At 39.8% G+C, this 18,687-nt stretch overlaps 1 pseudogene; it reads right to left on the minus strand.

Annotated features, from left to right (window-relative positions):
- Positions 1-17,118: 17,118 nt before the first annotated feature.
- On the minus strand, positions 17,119-18,434 carry LOC137757722 (elongation factor 1-alpha 1 pseudogene; annotated as a pseudogene).
- Between the last annotated feature and the right edge of the window lie 253 nt (positions 18,435-18,687).

Consider the following 18,687-nt stretch of genomic DNA (forward strand, 5'->3'; position numbering starts at 1 on the left):
GTCATATCTCTAGTTTTCTTTTCCATTGTCACTTCTCTCTTCTGCCTCCTTTTTCCACTTTTAAGGACCCTTGTAATTATACTGGGTCCATCCAAATAATCCAGGATAGTCTTCCCATCTCTAGGTCCTTAATCTTAACTACATCTGCAGAGTTCCTTTTTCCATGTAAGGTAACATACGCTCAGGTTCTAGGAATTAGTATGTGGACATCTTTGGGAGGGCCATAATTCTTTCCACCACAGGGATACTTGGGTTTAAGCTGATAAATCAAGATTTAACTTTGAGATGATCGAGAGACATCCAATGCGGATGATGGATCTTTACTTGTATATATGTCTAAAGTTCAGGGGAGAGGTCTTGGCTAGTAGGTATAAATGTGGAAGTCATGGTATTTAAAACCATGGTATAAGGTTTTACCATGGTATTTTCTAGGGAGAGAATGAGATAGAGAAGAAGGTCTAAAACCAAGCCCTGAAGCACTCCAGCATTTAGAATTTGGATAGAATAGGGTGAGCCAGCAAAAGAGAAGAGGCAGTCAGGGAATTAGGAGGCAAAGCATAAAAGAACATGGTATCTTCAAACTAAGAGAAGAAAAGTATTTTAAGAAAGACATTCTTTTTTTTTTTTTTTTTTTTTAGAAAGACATTCTTAATGTGGTGAAGAGAGAGAATAAGAGTAGGTCAGAGAAATGACCTTTGAATTTGGCAACAAGAAAACCAATTGGTAAATTTGCTAGAAGATGTTTCTGTGGTATCAGACTGAACAGGAGGTGAGAACGTGCAGACTGTGAGAGTAGACAGTGTTGTGAGGAAGTCTGGCTATGAAAGGGAAGAGGGAACAGGAGCACCATTTTTGGAGGTATTAATAAAATCAGGAAAAAGTTTTGTTTTGTTTTTAATGAGATGGGATATACCAGGTTGGTGGTTCTCAAAATGTGGTCCCCAGACCAGCAGCATCAGCATTAGCTGGGGACTGGTTAGAAATGTAAATGATTGGCTCGCATGTCAGACCTGTTGAATGAGAAATTCTGGGGGTGAGATGTAGCAATCTGTGTTTTAACAAGCCCTTTGGGTGATTCTGGCACAAAATCAGATTTGAGAACAAATACTGCAGTGGTAACGGCTATGATCCAATGAAGAAGGAAGACTGCCACTACAGAAGAGAAGGGATGCCTGAAGTCTGTGAGAAGATATGAGGAGATAATAGGAGAAGTCCTAGTAGAAGGATGGAACATCAAGTGAATTAGGGATGTTTTCCCCTGGAAACATCCTCTTTTTAAGAAGGAAGGTAAAGAAAATGGATCCAGTGGCAGGTAAGGCTGCATGTAGATCAGTCAACGAGAAGGTAAAAACAAGCCATGACCAAATCATTTCTTTTTATTTTAAAAAATGGGATTGGTTAAGTAGGTTGGTATAAAAGCGAATGCTACAAACATTTGATACCTTCATTTCAGCAAGACATATGCCAAATTGCTAATGACATGCTCGGAAAGGATAGAGAAATGAAAACTGGAGGATAGGGGGGTTGAGTGGGTGTGTGCTGGTTAAACCTAGAGAAGATGTCTAAGGGTACAGTAGTGGCAGTCGCCATATGAGGGCTTCCCTGTCTAACATTTTACCATCTACTTTGCTAAAGACAGAGGAAGTGTGCTTATCAAATTTGAATTTGGTACAAAACTGAGAAGGCAAGCAGATGTATTTGATGACATAATGTAGTTTCAGGACAATCTTGACAAATTAGAATGATGAGCCAGAAAGTGAAGATAAAACTGAACAGGGGCAACACTTATGTATTCATGATATTTTAATTATTTTTAGTGACCATTTTGGGATGAGAGAACACTAGGATTTGGACTAATAGTTTGTTAGGAATTTTAGTGACCTAAAAGTTCCACATGAGCCAAGAAATTCAATCTTAACAAAAGTGAAGTAACCAGATCAAGAGATACTTCTTCCTTTCTCTAATTGTCATTGAATATACAAGGGGGATTGTTTACAGTACCAGAGGACATTGAGGACTAGAGGACATCCTGCATCTTGATATGGGTGAGTGCAGTGAAAAAAGTTTGTAAGTCATGTCATAGGAGGAATTTTGAAGTGACTTGGACTACATTTAATTAAACAGCAAGCATTTCTTGAGCCAGACAAAGCTCTTCATGCTGGGGACAGAATAGAAAACTGGACAAAATCCTTATTCTGTCTCATGGTACTTATAATCTCATGGATAGATGAAAATAGATCATAAACAAGAAAACAAACAAATGAAGCAGATAATTTTAAACAGTGGTCATTCCCTAAACAAATTCAGATCATGTCATTCGACTTGTGCATGATGCATCAGTAAGTCTCCATTGCTGGCTGAGCTAAATATCAACCAATACCTCGATAAAGCGTTTAGAACCCTCCATAATGAGGGTTGAATTTACCTTATCCCACACTTTTTCCATTTCTATGTCCTAGTGATCTAATTAACAAAGAGGAGGGAATAAGTTTAGTTTTCGCTGTAGTGTTATAGTCCATATATTATTGTCTCCATTTCATAGAGATAAAAGGGAGTTTGTTTGCAAGGTGGCTACAATAATTCCTCCCATTCCCATACTCATGCTTTTCTGCAAAGTGACTTTGCCTTTCCTCCCAAAATGAGGTAGAGTTTATTTCTCCACTCTTTGAATCTGGGCTTGGCCATGAGACTTTCTTTGGCCAATGGGACATGACAAACGTGAGCAGAGGTTTGAAAGTGTTGCAGATGGATTTGCTTTCTTTGGGCTGTGTTTACAACCCTGAGACCACTGTGTGAATAAGCCTAAGCTAGCCTGTTGGAACGGTGATGGGGCAGAGAACAGCGGTGCCCCAGACGAACATGTAAATGAGACCATCTTAGACCAGGCAGCCCCATTTGAGCCACTGTCTGACTTAGCTAAATGGGTGATCCCATAGAGACCAGAAGAACTGCCCAGTGGAACCAAGTCCAAATTGCTGACCCACACAATAATAATATTGTTTCTAGCCTACCAAGTTTTGGACTGCTTTGTTACACAGCAATAAATAAATGATAGCTAGAGAGAGGCTCAGAGAATTGCTCATAACCTCACAGGAAGTAGTGTTGGAGCTGGGATTCCAACTATTAACTGCACTATCTATTCGCTTGCCAGTGTGTACACTAATTCCCCCAAAGTGTCCCAGGAGAGCCACTGGCAAGGTTAAACTATACGTGAGTGAAGAATGCATGAGTGCCCACTTAGCGATGATCCAAACTTAGGGAGACAGTTCTCTCAGAGGAACCAGATACGTGGCAATGCGGTTTGCTTGTTAAATAGAGCAATGTCTTATAAAGTCCTTAGCCAAAAAAACAGGTTTGCCCTAGATTTGGAAAAAACCTCTGACCCACTTTTTTCAGCCTCTAGAAAATGAAATACCTTTTTTCAGAAGCCTTTTTCCATCCTTTTAAAGACATCTCCAGACAATCATGTAGATCTGAGCTGAAGAGTGGCTCTGGTCCTTTTGCTCTCGGGTGGCTGGGCAGGGTTCCTCTGGGCTAGCTGGAATGGTAGCACAGGGGGGCAAGAAGAATGGTGAGCTCTGTAATCATGATAAGTGTATCCTAAAGAATCACAGGTAATTGTGCATTTGTTTATTTTTGATAGGGATTAAAATAAGAAGAGGGAACTTGAAGGGACCCTATAAGGCAGAAGATGCAGAGGCTAACTCCATCTTGGCCTTAAAATTTCGTCTGGACCTACAACTTGTTGAAGAATGGTCATGGAGTCATCAGCACTAATGTCTGATGGAGCCTAGATCCTCTCTGAGAAGCCAAGGATACCACGTGTTCAGTGCAAGTGTACTGAGGGGTTAGCATGCGCAAAGAACAGCAGGCGTTCAGACAAACAGCAAGCTGAGTATGTGTGTGCTGGGTGTGTAGTGAACCCTGGGTTGGACACAGAAGGCTTGAGTCCTTGGATGAGACTATCTACCCCTCAGTAGGTTTCTGGAGGGTAACCTCATGCCAAAGATTTCAGTAAACCTCACTAGTGTGAACTAGTTTTTCTATCAGCACAAATAAAACCTAATTAGAAAGATAAATCTATTATCCTGGAAATGTTAAAGATATTAAAAAACTAGAAATAGGCTTATAGTTAGACCATTCTCTGATTTGAATTCCATGGAACATTGGAGAAATGGGAAAAGCATGGTCTCTGGGTCAGAGTGAACTGAGATCATATCCTGGCTACAATATCGTGTGATGTTGCGACTGTGGGTCTTTGGAAGTAACACAAGTGTTATGATTGTGAGCACTGGATAATGTAATGTCTGTTATATGCTTAGTACACTGCCTGGTTCCTTCTGGGTCCAAAATATGTGTCAGTTCCTGAGTATGGTCTAATTTTTTAAAAGATTATTTTTTGAATAGCAGAAATTAAACACTCTTGGGGGAAAGGGAGAGGAACATATTTGAAAACAAATCTTGATGCTACAACATGGATGAACCTTGAAAATATTATGTTAAGTGAAATAAGACACAAAAGTACAAATATTGCATGATTCTACTTATACAAAGTACCTAAAATGTCAAACTCATAGAAACAAAGTAGAATAGAGGTTATAGGGGCTGCAGGGAGGAGGGAGAGTTATTGTTTAATGGGTACAGAGTTTCTTTGGGGGATGATGGAAAATTTCTGAAAATAGATAGTGGTGATGGTTGCACAACACTGTGAATGTACTTAATGTCACTAAATGACACAGTTAAAAATGGTTATTAAAATGGTAAATTATGTATATTTTACCACAATAAAAACACATACAAAAAAAAAAAAACACATACAAAATTTTAAGCAAATCTTTGTTAAGCTTTGCATAAATGCTAAGCACTTTCCTATGTGTCACTGAGGATATAAAAAACAAAAAGCCTCCAAATCTAAGAAGATAGTGTCAAGTCAGCTTGGAAGGTTAGCTTTGAATGTTCAATACTTCTTTTTTTTTTAATATTCATTCTCTTTGTCATCATCTCCATATCAGGTTGAATGAGAATCGATGGATTGGAAAGCAGTTGGCGCCACCTCTGAGCTTAGAGGTCAAGCTCTCAAAGAGGTTGAACTTTATCCATCCTCTCACTGACTGCACTGGGATCCACGTTACCCTAAGCTGGAATACACATGTGGAAGAACATGGCCACTAGATTGTCTGAATAGGCATAAAAGTTACACATTATACAAGAGGTAACAGTACTGGTGACTATGTCAAGATTCTTGAAATTGTGACAAGAAAACCCACTCAATCTGGTTTATGCAAAAAACAAAAATGCAAACAAAAGCAACAACAACAAGAAACAACAAAAAGCAAGGGAACGTATGGGCTTATGCAACTGACTTAGTCCTGGCCTTTTAAGAGGCTTGATCCACTGCTCCCATGACGTCACTAAGGACCCGGGTACTCCCTCCCCCTATCCTGCCCACCATATCGCTGCCTTCTTCAGGCTCCACAGGATGGAACTCAGTAACTCCAGGCTCATAGCTCCCAGTGGCAAAACACCTGAAGCAATTCCTTATATCTCACACTACATCATCCAGCAGAAAATAGTCTCCTTTGGGGAGCTCTCAGGAAGAGAAAGGGAACTTCTTTTTACTAGGAGTTCCAGCAAACACCTCTTCACATCTCACTGGCTCTGACTGGGTCACATGCCTATCTCTGAGCTAATCACTGTGACCAGGGAGATGCAGGTGCCCACTGGCTTAAGCTGGGGTTGGGATCACTCCAGGGCTACACTATAGCCTATAAAGGATGGCTCCCTCTGGAGTTGTGCAGAGCCCAGCCGGCATAGCCAATCACAACAGCAATCTGAGAATCTATCTCACCTTTTTGCCAAGAGTATTAATTTCTTGAATGCAAGGACTATATTAGCATCCTACATCTAGTAGTAGAGTCTGGAACATAATGGCTGCTCAGTAAGTTCTTACTAAATGAATGAATGATTATATGAATGAACAGAAAACTAGTTAGAAGGCATAAACCTCTCCCAAATGGTGTTCCTGAATTCTACATGCAGTACTGATTTTTCCAATGATTTCTTGATCCTGGATGATAACGAATTCTTAAATTTTCAATATTAATAAAGGTGAGGCCAAGCATAGATGAATACGATTTCAACCCTTTCCTCTATTAGAAGGCAACATTTTTGTATTTCATATTTGCTGTATCTATGTTGTTAGGAAAATTTAGTCCTTGAAATACAAAACTCCATGAGCAAAAACTAAGCTCTTACCTGGGCCTTCTCTCCTTATTCAACACGGGCAAGACAGACACCGACTCTAATGCTTTTTTGTGAGAGTAGTAGTTAGACTATAAACACTAACTTGGTGTGCATTTTTACGATTTAATTTCTCCTTTTTATGGGAATATAAAACGTATTTTTAAAAATAAATAAATCTTTAATGGAAGTGTATGATGGTGACATGGGAAGTATGTAAATCTGTCACATACAATGTAAGAACATATTTAAATATGCATATTATGAACATTTAAAGCTGCAATGGTTCAAAATAATGTAAGCCTCTCATATGAAACATTTCTTTCCAAATATGAGCCCACTAGCGTTTTAAATACAGATTGCATTATATATATATATGCAACCAGTGGTAAAATATTTTTAATCAAATATTTGTTCTTAAATTTTCTCTCTTAGACATTATTATTCTGTGTACCAAGTTTACTATTTATTTAGATAGAGAAAAACATAAAAATTCCTCAAGGCTCTAATTTTTTTTCTCAACGTGAAAACTATCACACAACTGAGAAATACTTTCTCCCCCAGAAACTCTTCCCTAGACTGTCTTTCCTTCTTTTTCTACCTTCTCCCCTTAAACATTCTCATCTTCCCTGACGACTTAACCTGGTATAAGTTAATGGTCCCCAAATCAGTGTATCCAGTCCCAACATCATTCATTAGTGCCATGTAGTATGTCCAACATCCTAATAGAAATCACCATTTGAATGTTCCCACGACCTCGGATGCTTTGGTTAGTGGCATTACCATCTGCATATTCGACGCAGCTAGATCCCTTGGCACCATCTTGTATTCTTTCTTCTCCATCATCTATCCTTGGCTCCCTTCAGGAACTCAGGTGAATATTCCTATCACATCTGGTTCCATAATATATGTCTCTCTCCATTCTAAGGCCAAACATAAGCTGTTATCGCTTTCATGGATGACTGAATTCTCCTCCTTTTTGAAGACAATGATTCTAGTTTCTTACCAATGAAACTGCCATCCAACTTGCCCTCACCCCAAGTTGTATTCAGTTTCTAACTTAATCTGGTTCTTTAAATTTTCCTACTTAAAACTCTTCAAAGACTTCTCATTGCTTTTAGGATAAAGTACACGTTCAGAGATTTTGCAGCCTGGCTCTAACTTACTGTACAATCTCATCTTCTGCTGCTGCCTTCAGCTCTTGCACAAAAGAATTCAGCTCCAGTCCCATCAAATCACTAATTAGTTTGGGAACACTCACTAGGTCTCCGCCTGGACGGCTTTGCTCACCTTTCTACCCCGGTAAAGTTAATGTCAGTAAAGTCTTTTCTGACTTCCCATCACAATGAATCATTCCTTCCTCTGTACTCCCACAAAACTCTGCTCAGATTGTGCACATCTGGTACCCGTCTCCCTGGGTGGATCATGCAGTTCTTGGAGGGAGCGGGAAAGGGAGGACCATGTCTGTTTCATCTTCGGGTGAACAGTTCCTAGCCGGTACCTGGTGGGTAGCATGTACAAAAAAATTGTTTAGTGAATGAATCTTCATTTTGAATGCTCAGAAAGACCTTAAATTTGACCTATAAACTTCCAGAGGTAGGAAGAAGGATGCCTACAGATTCACAGAGACGGTATTGACCCCATGTAGTAAAAGCAAGCACACTGTAAAGTCAAACTGCCGCAGAGTTGGCCCATTTTGCCACAGTCATTTCTCTGTCTTTTAAGAAATGTCTAATTTGAGATCCCTTTCACGTGCTTCCCTTCTAAGGTTTAATGTATGTAATTAATCTTGACTTGCCTTAATACTGCTAGGAATGTGGCAATGACCTCAGCTGAACACTGGCAAAGTGATTAATGTTACATGAACTGGACCTTTTTTTTTTTTTTAAACTCTAGATTCTGAATAAACACATTCATGCAAGTCTGTTGCAGACCTTTGCTCGATAGAAAATGTACCATGATTTCAAGGAGTAATGTTTCAGATGCAATAAACAACGTTAACGGAAACATGGCTCTTGTTAAAGAAAATGCTGTTTCAGGCTAAAGTCCCAGTGATCATAAAAGATATATGATGCAATAAACAAAATGAACCACAGGCAGACAGGTCCATTCGGTGACTAACCACTGATTGAATTTTCCAACACTCCTGCACTTTCTGAGAGATAAACTATTCACCAAAAGGTCCATGTTAAATATAAGGCTGTCATTTCTTTTTCATGTTTCTGGTGAGGTCCAAGAATAGTAGAGGATCCCCACCCCTACTTCTTTCCTTTTCTTTTTTTTTTCCCTATTGGTTGTTTGTGTTTTTGAATTTTTTATGATGTGGGAAGACTGGCAAACAGTTGCTGTGATTGTCAAATGCCTTAAATCAAGAAGAGAAGATGCAATAAAACACAGTTTCCATGGTAACACATTGTAACCTAGTACCTCTGGATTATGAGCCAGCTCACATCTCTGATCACTACTTGTTGACAGGCATAAATTGACCCTAAAAGCATTAATTTTAGAGATAAAACTGGAATGTGGAGCTAAGTTATAATAATGTTTAAACATTTCCAAGGTAGTGGCAGCAAAGCAACACTGGTTATGTCACAATTTAAATAATGTTAATAAACTAAGCATAAGCACTTGAAAAATCTACAAGCTTTTCTCTAAAGATGGTTTAACAAATTTGTATATACTCTTGAGGCTGCAAATGGTAGGTGACGTGTTTTTGGTGGGGTTAAAAGAAATTAAATGGAATGATCCATGGATGTTTTAATGAAGGTATGGTTCCATTATGAAAATGATTCTTAAAAATCTTGATAATAGAGAAGCTCCTAAAATTATCTTAGGATATAAATATACAATGTTTCTGGATATTTCCCAATAGACATAATTTCTTCTTTTTTTTTAATTAGAAGAGACAAATAAAATATGAATTATCATATTAGATGCTTTCAAACGCTTTTTTTTACACAATCACTTCCATGTTCTCATTAGAAGCACTCACACTTCTATCACATTTTAAGGTTTAAAAAAAAAATAATTGATTGTCTTGTGTATATGGCTGCCTCTAGCTGGCTTCAGTTATCCATTAACCAATACAATCAACCATCAAAAGACAATTTTTTTCAAGGCTGTTTGTCACACTTCTAAATATATCTTTATGACAATCAAGAACATCTGATATGATATGATTTAATATGATATGACAATAAAGAATTGGTCGATTTCCTCAACATCTAGACTTGATGTAAAAGTCGACTTTATTTCCCTGGTAACTTCTGAGTTCAACTTCCCCGCTAATAATTTTAAAGTGAGAGTGGAAGAAGCAAGGGAAAGACAGGTGGTCTTCCCTCAAGGCTTGACTTTAACTACCTTGAGCCTCAGGGAGGCAAAGAGTGACCAACATGGCTTAGTTTCCAATTCTGTATTGCGGGGATTAGACCCACCCTCCTAAGACTGTTATAAGCATTTACTCAGATGGATGCACACAGGGAGCTTAGAACAGTATTTGGTGCATAGTAAGCCCCTCCCCCATAAAGTAACCTTACCATCATCATCATCATCATCATCATCATCATAGTATCTGCCCCCCTCCCAGGGCCTAGCACTGTGCTTCACACCTAGGGGTGCCTAGCAGATGCTTGTTAAATTGAATGAGCCTACTTGTTCAACTGGGTGTTTCTTTTTATGTTGTTGTTGTTGTTTTCTTTGGTTGGTTTTTGGCCGCGCTGAGAGGCATGAGGGATCTTAGTTTCCCAACCAGGGATCAAACCCGTGTCCCCTGCAGTGGAAGCGTGCAGTCTTAACCACTGGACCACCAGGGAAGTCCCCTCAACTGGGTGTTAGAAGAGAATCTACTGTAACTATTTTTGCTAGAATATGGAACATTTCCAGGAAATTTGACTAGATTCCTTTTATTCATTTGCACCACACCTCTCAGAGATTCACAAAACACCCGTGAAGAGAGCTTGCAGAGTTAGGCAAGAATCCTGTCTCCCAGTGTTGCTAATCTGTAGGATTAAACCCTTGGGAACACTGCAGGGAATCTGAACCCCTGTAACATAGGCTTGTGTTTAACCTATTGACCTGGGAAGGGCATGGATTTAAGAACCCTCCATACTTGCAAGCACCGGCTCAGACATATGCTAGGGACTTTGATTTCCTCTGTTCTTTTCAGCCTAGCTTTTAAAGAATATAACCATTTTAAGAATGAAGAAAGCAATTTGTGACCCTGGATTATATCCACATGGCACTTAGTTTGTCTAAAAAAAATTAACACCTTGACCTATGCATATCCAGCTCTCAATACTACTTGGCATTCCTTTTTTATCCCTAGTCATTTTCCTTTCGTCTTCCCTAATGCATACCCTCAAATGTATCCACCTTTTTAATCTGACCTCTATCTTTGTAAATCATAGCCAGTGTCCTTGTCCTGTAGACACAGGGAGAATAAAGGCTGTCATACAATAGCCTGCTGTCTTTTAACAGCATCCTAACATATGAGAAGTGCCGAAGTCTCATGCTAGGTACATGCAAAGCCATCAATAAATGTTAGTTCCCTAGTTTAAAGGAAGGAGTTTCCTAGCTTAGAGCAAGACGTTTCCTTGTTTAGAGGAAGAGTGTCCCTCTTTGCTCTTTCTAAAGTTAATCCTTCAACCTATGCACTGAGATGGTTCCTAACTATCTCCTCCGAGTCCTGTTGTCCTGTTATCCCTATTTCTCTGTTTTCAGGAGGTTCTCTTTTCTAATTCTTCCCCATGATGGTCTTTCTCCTCCAATCCTCATCTTCCTGCAGAGTTTCTATTTCAATAAAAACACCATCATTCCATCCAGAAATTTAGGAATTAGCTCTGATACATAATTTTCCATCACTGCCCCTCCTGCCCATATTCAATCCATCTTTGCCAGTTTTCCTCCATTCCCTTCTCTATTTCCTCTGTCATTGCCCTAGTTCAGCCCATCAGTGGCATGGGGGTTTGTGGTTGAAAAATGGTGGTACAATGCTGCTTTGGTTTGCGCGTTAGTCTTCATTTAGGATATGTTCTGATAGTTTTGGGAAATGAATACATTTAGAATATGGGGGTGCAGAGTTGCAAAGGATTCCTTCATAATTCCACTCTCATTTTTAGGATTATTGCTATGACACTCTCACCTTTGGACAAATAGCCTTGGAAAAAAGTCCCCCATTATAGGAGCTACATTTCCTTTGTAACAACTGTTTAGCAGACAGCAATGTTCCACTAAAGAAACACTATTTTCTTTATGAGACTGATTATTTCATAGTTCCTTTTGCTTTCTGTAGGTGACAAGGCCCAGGATGTCATTCTTCAGTCTGGCGGATTTCAATACCAAACAAGCTCAACCACCATGGGCTGGCATAGCGAAACAAGAGTGGATTAGTAGCCAACTCACAGTTGCGGTGTTTCTGGGTGACCTACAGCAGTGTAACTTCAAATTTGGCACGTTTTTACTCACTCAGGAGCCTTCCTTTATCCCAGGGAAGTAAGTACTCGACCCAAAGGGCAGCAGGCAATAGATGAAAGGAAGCTAAGCCTCACCCAGTCAGGTCAGCCAACTGAGTGCTTCATGCTTCCAAGCTACCTTTAAAAAGCTTCCTAGGAAAGCTTTCGACAAAATTCAACACCCATTTATGACAAAAGCCCTGCAGAAAGTAGGCATAGAGGGAACTTTCCTCAACATAATAAAGGCCATATATGACAAACCCACAGCCAACATTGTCCTCAATGGTGAAAAACTGAAACCATTTCCACTACGATCAGGAACAAGACAAGGTTGCCCACTCTCACCACTATTATTCAACATAGTTTTGGAAGTGTTACCCACAGCAATCAGAGAAGACAAAGAAATAAAAGGAATCCAAATCGGAAAAGAAGAAGTAAAGCTGTCACTATTTGCAGATGACATGATACTATACATAGAGAATCCTAAAGATGCTACCAGAAAACTCCTAGAGCTAATCAATGAATTTGGTAAAGTAGCAGGATACAAAATAAATGCACAGAAATCTCTTGCATTTCTATACACTAATGACGAAAAATCTGAAAGTGAAATTAAGAAAACACTCCCATTTACCATTGCAACAAAAAGAATAAAATATCTAGGAATAAACCTACCTAAGGAGACAAAAGACCTGTATGCAGAAAATTATAAGACACTGATGAAAGAAATTAAAGATGATACAAATAGATGGAGAGATATACCATGTTCCTGGATTGGAAGAATCAACATTGTGAAAATGACTCTACTACCCAAAGCAATCTACAGATTCAATGCAATCCCTATCAAACTACCACTGGCATTTTTCACAGAACTAGAACAAAAAATTTCACAATTTGTATGGAAACACAAAAGACCCCGAATAGCCAAAGCAATCTTGAGAACGAAAAATGGAGCTGGGGGAATCAGGCTCCCTGACTTCAGACTATATTACAAAGCTTCAGTAATCAAGACAGTTTGGTACTGGCACAAAAACAGAAATATAGATCAATGGAACAGGATAGAAAGCCCGGAGATAAACCCACACACATATGGTCATCTTATCTTTGATAAAGGTGGCAAGAATATACAGTGGAGAAAAGACAGCCTCTTCAATAAGTGGTGCTGGGAAAATTGGACAGCTACATGTAAAAGTATGAAATTAGAACACTCCCTGACACCATGCACAAAAATAAACTCAAAATGGATTAAAGACCTAAGTGTAAGGGCAGACACTATCAAACTCTTAGAGGAAAACATAGGCAGAACACTCTATGACATACGTCACAGCAAGATTCTTTTTGACCCAGCTCCCAGAGAAATGGAAATAAGAACACAAATAAACAAATGGGACCTAATGAAACTTAAAAGCTTTTGCACAGCAAAGGAAACCATAAACAAGACCAAAAGACAACCATCAGAATGGGAGAAAATATTTGCAAATGAAGCAACTGACAAAGGATTAATCTCCAAGATTTACAAGCAGCTCATGCAGCTCAATAACAAAAAAACCAACAACCCAATCCAAAAATGGGCAGAATACCTAAATAGACATTTCTCCAAAGAAGATATACAGATGGCCTACAGACACATGAAAGAATGCTCAACATCATTAATCATTAGAGAAATGCAAATCAAAACTACAATGAGATATCATCTCACACCGGTCAGAATGGCCATCATCAAAAAATCTAGAAACAATAAATGCTGGAGAGGGTGTGGAGGAAAGGGAACACTCTTGCACTGTTGGTGGGAATGTAAATTGATACAGCCACTATGGAGAACAGTATGGAGGTTCCTGAAAAAACTACAAATAGAACTACCATACGACCCAGCAATCCCACTACTGGGCATATACCCTGAGAAAACCATAGGTCAAAAAGAGTCATGTACCAAAATGTTCATTGCAGCTCTATTTACAATAGCCAGGACATGGAAGCAACCTAAATGTCCATCGACAGATGAATGGATAAAGAAGATGTGGCACATATATACAATGGAATATTACTCAGCCATAAAAAGAAATGAAATGGAGGTATTTGTAATGAGGTGGATGGAGTTAGAGTCTGTCATACAGAGTGAAGTAAGTCAGAAAGAGAAAAACAAATACAGTATGCTAACACATATATACGGAATCTAAGGAAAAAAAAAAAAAAAAAAAGGCCATGAAGAACCTAGTGGCAAGATGGGAATAAAGACACAGACCTACTAGAGAATGGACTTGAGGATATGGGGAGGGGGTGGGGTGAGATGTGACAGGGTAAGAGAGTGTCATGGACATATATACACTACCAAATGTAAAATAGATAACTAGTGGGAAGCAGCCGCATAGCACAGGGAGATCAGCTCGGTGCTTTGTGACCACCTAGAGGGGTGGGATGGGGAGGGTGGGAGGGAGGGAGATGCAAGAGGGAAGAGAAATGGGAACATATTGTATATGTATAACTGATTCACTTTGTTATAAAGCAGAAGCTAACACACCATTGTAAGGCAATTATACTTCAATAAAGATGTTAAAAAAAAAAAAAAAGCTTCCTAGGTATGTTAAAGCAAAATCATCTTTTCTCATTGTGTATTACTACACCCTTTTCATTATGTAAGGGTGTTTGAACTTGGTCTCTACATTATCTATATCACTGAAATGCTGATCATCATGCTGTTGCTTTCTCACATTTTTCCTAAAAGGACACAGTTTTCCTATTCTGGAGGCATTTGGAAGCTTGCAATAAAGAAAATCAAGGGCTGGGGTAATTGTCTAGTTTGCAGGCCAGAGACTCCTGAACTCCAAACTCGCTGTTCTGCTTCCCAGCTCCAACGCCCACTGCTGGCTTCCTAACTTTGACTTGTCCTAGGGAGTATTGAACTGTTGTCCACTGAGCCCTCTGGGTAAACCCTACACTTACCTAAAGACAGCACAGGATAAGACATCACCTCCACTCCTTCCATTTAACCTATATTTCTATCTTTGATCTTCCGATGGCTCTGCTACTAGTAACACCGCATTACTCTAATCATTTTAAACATTTCTGTGAATCAAAGTTTTCTTTCTGTTTAGAATTCTTTTTTAAAGGACAAGACCTTTGTGTTGTTGATTATTTCCATAGTACCTGGAAAACAGCTGATGCTTACTGAGTGACAGTTGATTTAAATTGCCCTCAATTTATTAACTGACAAGTACATACAAACAGCCAGAATAGAAGAGCCAGTCAACACAATGACATCACATGCCTTCTTTGAATGGCACTTTAAAAAAAAAAAAAAGAATGTGTAGAACTCAATTTGCAATGTCTTAACCCAGCTTTGGAAAACAGCCCCACCATCACCACTAGAAAAAAAAAAAATGAGATGGTTGAAATTCACATCCATCCAGATTAGGCAAGAAAAGGAAGGGCTGCTTTGCTTTCTTGCCCTTGTGCTGCCTCTTTTCATCATGAGTAATTCTATCCCTCTCTTATCTGATCATGCAGGGACACATTATCTCACTAGCAAATGAATGCACTGTGGAAAAACTCCCCAAATGCAAATGAACAGGAAGGAGTGCTGATAGTGAAGTTAAAGGAGCTCTCTTTTCCCCCTCCCACTGCCTGTGGATGGAGCAGTTATGGAGATTCTGTATCAATTCCACATCTACTTATTCAAACTTTGTCAAGATAAACCTTTTATCTCATTGTTCTGACGCTACAGAGAGGAGATAATTTACATGACAGTAATTATGTTGCTATATTTAGGAGTGTGCTCTCTGCCCATTTCTGGTAACTTGCTTTTATATAAAACACTGAATGGGCTTTTCAGAACTTGGAAGGTGTGTGTATGATGCTATTTAAAACATGACAGCTAGAAAGCAGTGCAAAATGGGTTGACTTTGCTCACCTCTGTAGCTTTGGGGGAAGATCACAAGAGGAATAATAGCTCTAAAGTTCCTTTTAAACAATGTGTATTATTAGAAGGAAGCTTCTCTAAATTTTATTGGTTTTCTCTTCTCCCCACAAGCAAACGAGTATTTTCATTTTTAATATATTGTATGGAGCTACCAGCAGTTTTTTATTTTTTTAATCTGACATTGATTTATTTTTCTTCATCCCTTAGGTTAAAACAATGAAAAGAAAGAAACTAGTCTGTAGGACCAAACACTTTATATGAAACTTTGACTTCAGAGAGGCTCAAGTAGCATTCTTTCATTTGTTTCATGGTGCTGGTTGGTTTAACCTTTTTTGCCTCATCCAAACACACTGATCTCCCTGCCAGTTGGAAGTCTGCTGGCCCAGCTGCACTATGTCATGTCAAAAACCCAGGGGCCTTCCTTCCTACCTGGTATCCACAGTTCCCAAAGGATTTAGTCAAGATAATACTGCCTCCCATTTTGAGCTGACCTCTGTGTGAGAGTTACTTAGTTTCATCGAATTTTAAGAGTGACTCCAGGATAATATCTTGGGAGCTTTACTAAATAGAAAGTCTAGTGTGCCCTGACCCTAAGCCATCTTTCCTCCATCTAAACTCTCAATCTCTAGTGATTCTTAGTCTTCCTAGAACCACCATGAAGTTGTCCACATTTCATGTCTTCTTTCTCTTTCACATTTCATTTTAGTTGCTGAGCTAAAGTCCTGAAATGGCATTTTCACAAATTCTCCTTTCACAACTAGAAATAACTATATCTCCTTTAGTCCAGTATATTACAGTACAGTATTGGGTTTTTAAAAATAAATTAAAACAGAAAAAACTTCAATTTAGGCATTCAATCAGTGATTTTCTTTATTTTCAATTTTTGTGTAGGGTGGGGAGCACGGAAGAGAGGGGAAAAAAAACCCCAAAGTGTAACATTGCAGGAACAGTGTATATTTCATGTATTATAATAGATAGCATACTCCCTGATAAATTCCTCAAAATTGTGACCATGTTAGATTTCCAGTGGAGGTGGGAAATCTATAAAGAGGCAGAGCTTTGGAAATCAAACTTCTTTTTACTTGTACTCCACGTGCGCGTGACTTTGAAATGGTGTTTTTATTAACAACGTAGATCTGTCGGGAGGCATCCCTGCCGCCTCTGCACCAGCTCATTCCTCTCTTCCCTGTTTCCATTCTCTTCATCTTAGTCTTCACTCCCCACTTTCTTGTTTCTCACTAAGCTGTCTTTTAATGGTTTTCAAAATTCTGTGACAGATTTTTGGTCAAGCTGTTTCCATGAAAAAGTACTGATTTTTTAAAAGGAATACCTCACACACACACGAAAACAAATGGTTCACAAAACATTCTCCTTTCCTCCTGAAGGTTTTACGATGCATTATTATCACTAACTAGTCTTTTACTATTAAACTTAAATGGCCAATTGAGACCACCCATTCTGAGACTGTTCTTCTACCACGATTAAGAGCAGGCTGGCAGGTACTAGGGATAATATTCATTTAGTCTTCTGAGTCTTCCCGGCAGACTTGGTGACTGTACCAGCTCCAGCCACCTTCTCGTCCACTGCTCTGATGACACCTGTGGCAACCGATTGTCTCTTATCTCACAAACAGCAAAAGGGCCCAGAGGCGGATGGGCAGAGAAGCTATCAACACAGGTGGGCTTGTCAGGAACCACATCAACTCAGCTGCATCACCAGATGGCAAGAATTTGGGCCCAGAACAACAAGCAATCTTCTCCCTCAGCTCAGCAAACTTGCAAGCAATGTGAGCTGTGTGACAGTTCAGCGCAGGTGTGTGGCCAGCCCTGATTTGGCCTGGATGGTTCAGGATCATCACCCGAGCCATGAAGCCAGCTGCTGCCACTGGTGGGTCATTTTTGCTGTCCCACCAGCCACACTGCCCAGGATGAACATTTTTGACAGACACGTTCTTGACACTGAAGCTCACACCGTCCCCAGGAAGAGCTTCACTCAAAGCTTCACGGTGCGTTTCAACAGAGTTTTTACTTCAGTTGCCTGGAGCAAAGATGACCACCATGTTAGGGGTGAGAACACCAGTCTCCGCTCGGCCGCCAGGGACAGTGCCAATACTACCAATTTTGTAGATGTCCTGGAGGGGCAGTGGCAAGAGCTTGTCAGTTGGACGAGTTGGTGGTAGGATGCGATCCCAAGCCTCAAGCAGCATGGTTCCACTGGCATTGCCATGTTCACAGGTGACTTTCCATCCCTGGAACCAAGGCATGGTAGCACTTGGCTCCAGCGTGTCGTCACCATTCCAGCCAGAAATTGGCACAAATGCTACTGTGTCGAGGTTGAGTCAATTTTCTTAATGTAGGTGCTGACTTCCTTTATGATTTCCTTGTATCACTTCTGGCCACAGAGTAGCTCAGTGGGATCCATTTTGTTAACACCAACAATTCGTTGTTTCACACACAGCGTGGAAGCCAGAAGGGCATGCTGACGGTCTGCCCGTTCTTGAAGATCCCTGCTTCAAATTCACCAACACCAGGAACAACAATCAGGACAGCCCAGTCAGCAGGAGATGTGCCTGAAATCATGTTTTTGATAAAGTCTCTGTGTCTTGGGGCATCAGTGATGACACAAAGCTCACCTTTAGCTTACAGTTTATCCAAGACCCAGACCGCCTTGAAGGAGCCCTTTCGCATCTCAGCAGACTCCTTCTCAAATTTTCTGATGGTTCTTTTGTCAATCCCACCATATTTCTAGGTCAGATGGCCAGCAGTGGTAGACTTGCCCGAATCTATGTGTCCAGTGATGACCATGTTGATAGGAGTCTATTCCTTTCCCATCTTGGCTTAGATTTAGCAGTGGTTTTCGTGACATCTGTGTTCTGGCAGCAAACCCAATGCTTCTTCCCTCTTTTTATTTCTTTAATTCCCATTTTTCTCCTTTTGACTTCGCCTTGCCTTCAGTGTGCACATTGGTCCTTAGCCCTCGGTGAACTAACACTTAACAGTTTCATGACCCTTAAACCACATCAAGAAAGTCACAAAAGGCTCCTCAAAGGATCAGGAAGAAATACTGCACCTATAAATACACACA

The sequence above is a fragment of the Eschrichtius robustus genome, chromosome 2 (assembly GCF_028021215.1).
Source record: "Eschrichtius robustus isolate mEscRob2 chromosome 2, mEscRob2.pri, whole genome shotgun sequence".
Classification (NCBI taxonomy): Eukaryota; Metazoa; Chordata; class Mammalia; order Artiodactyla; family Eschrichtiidae; genus Eschrichtius; species Eschrichtius robustus.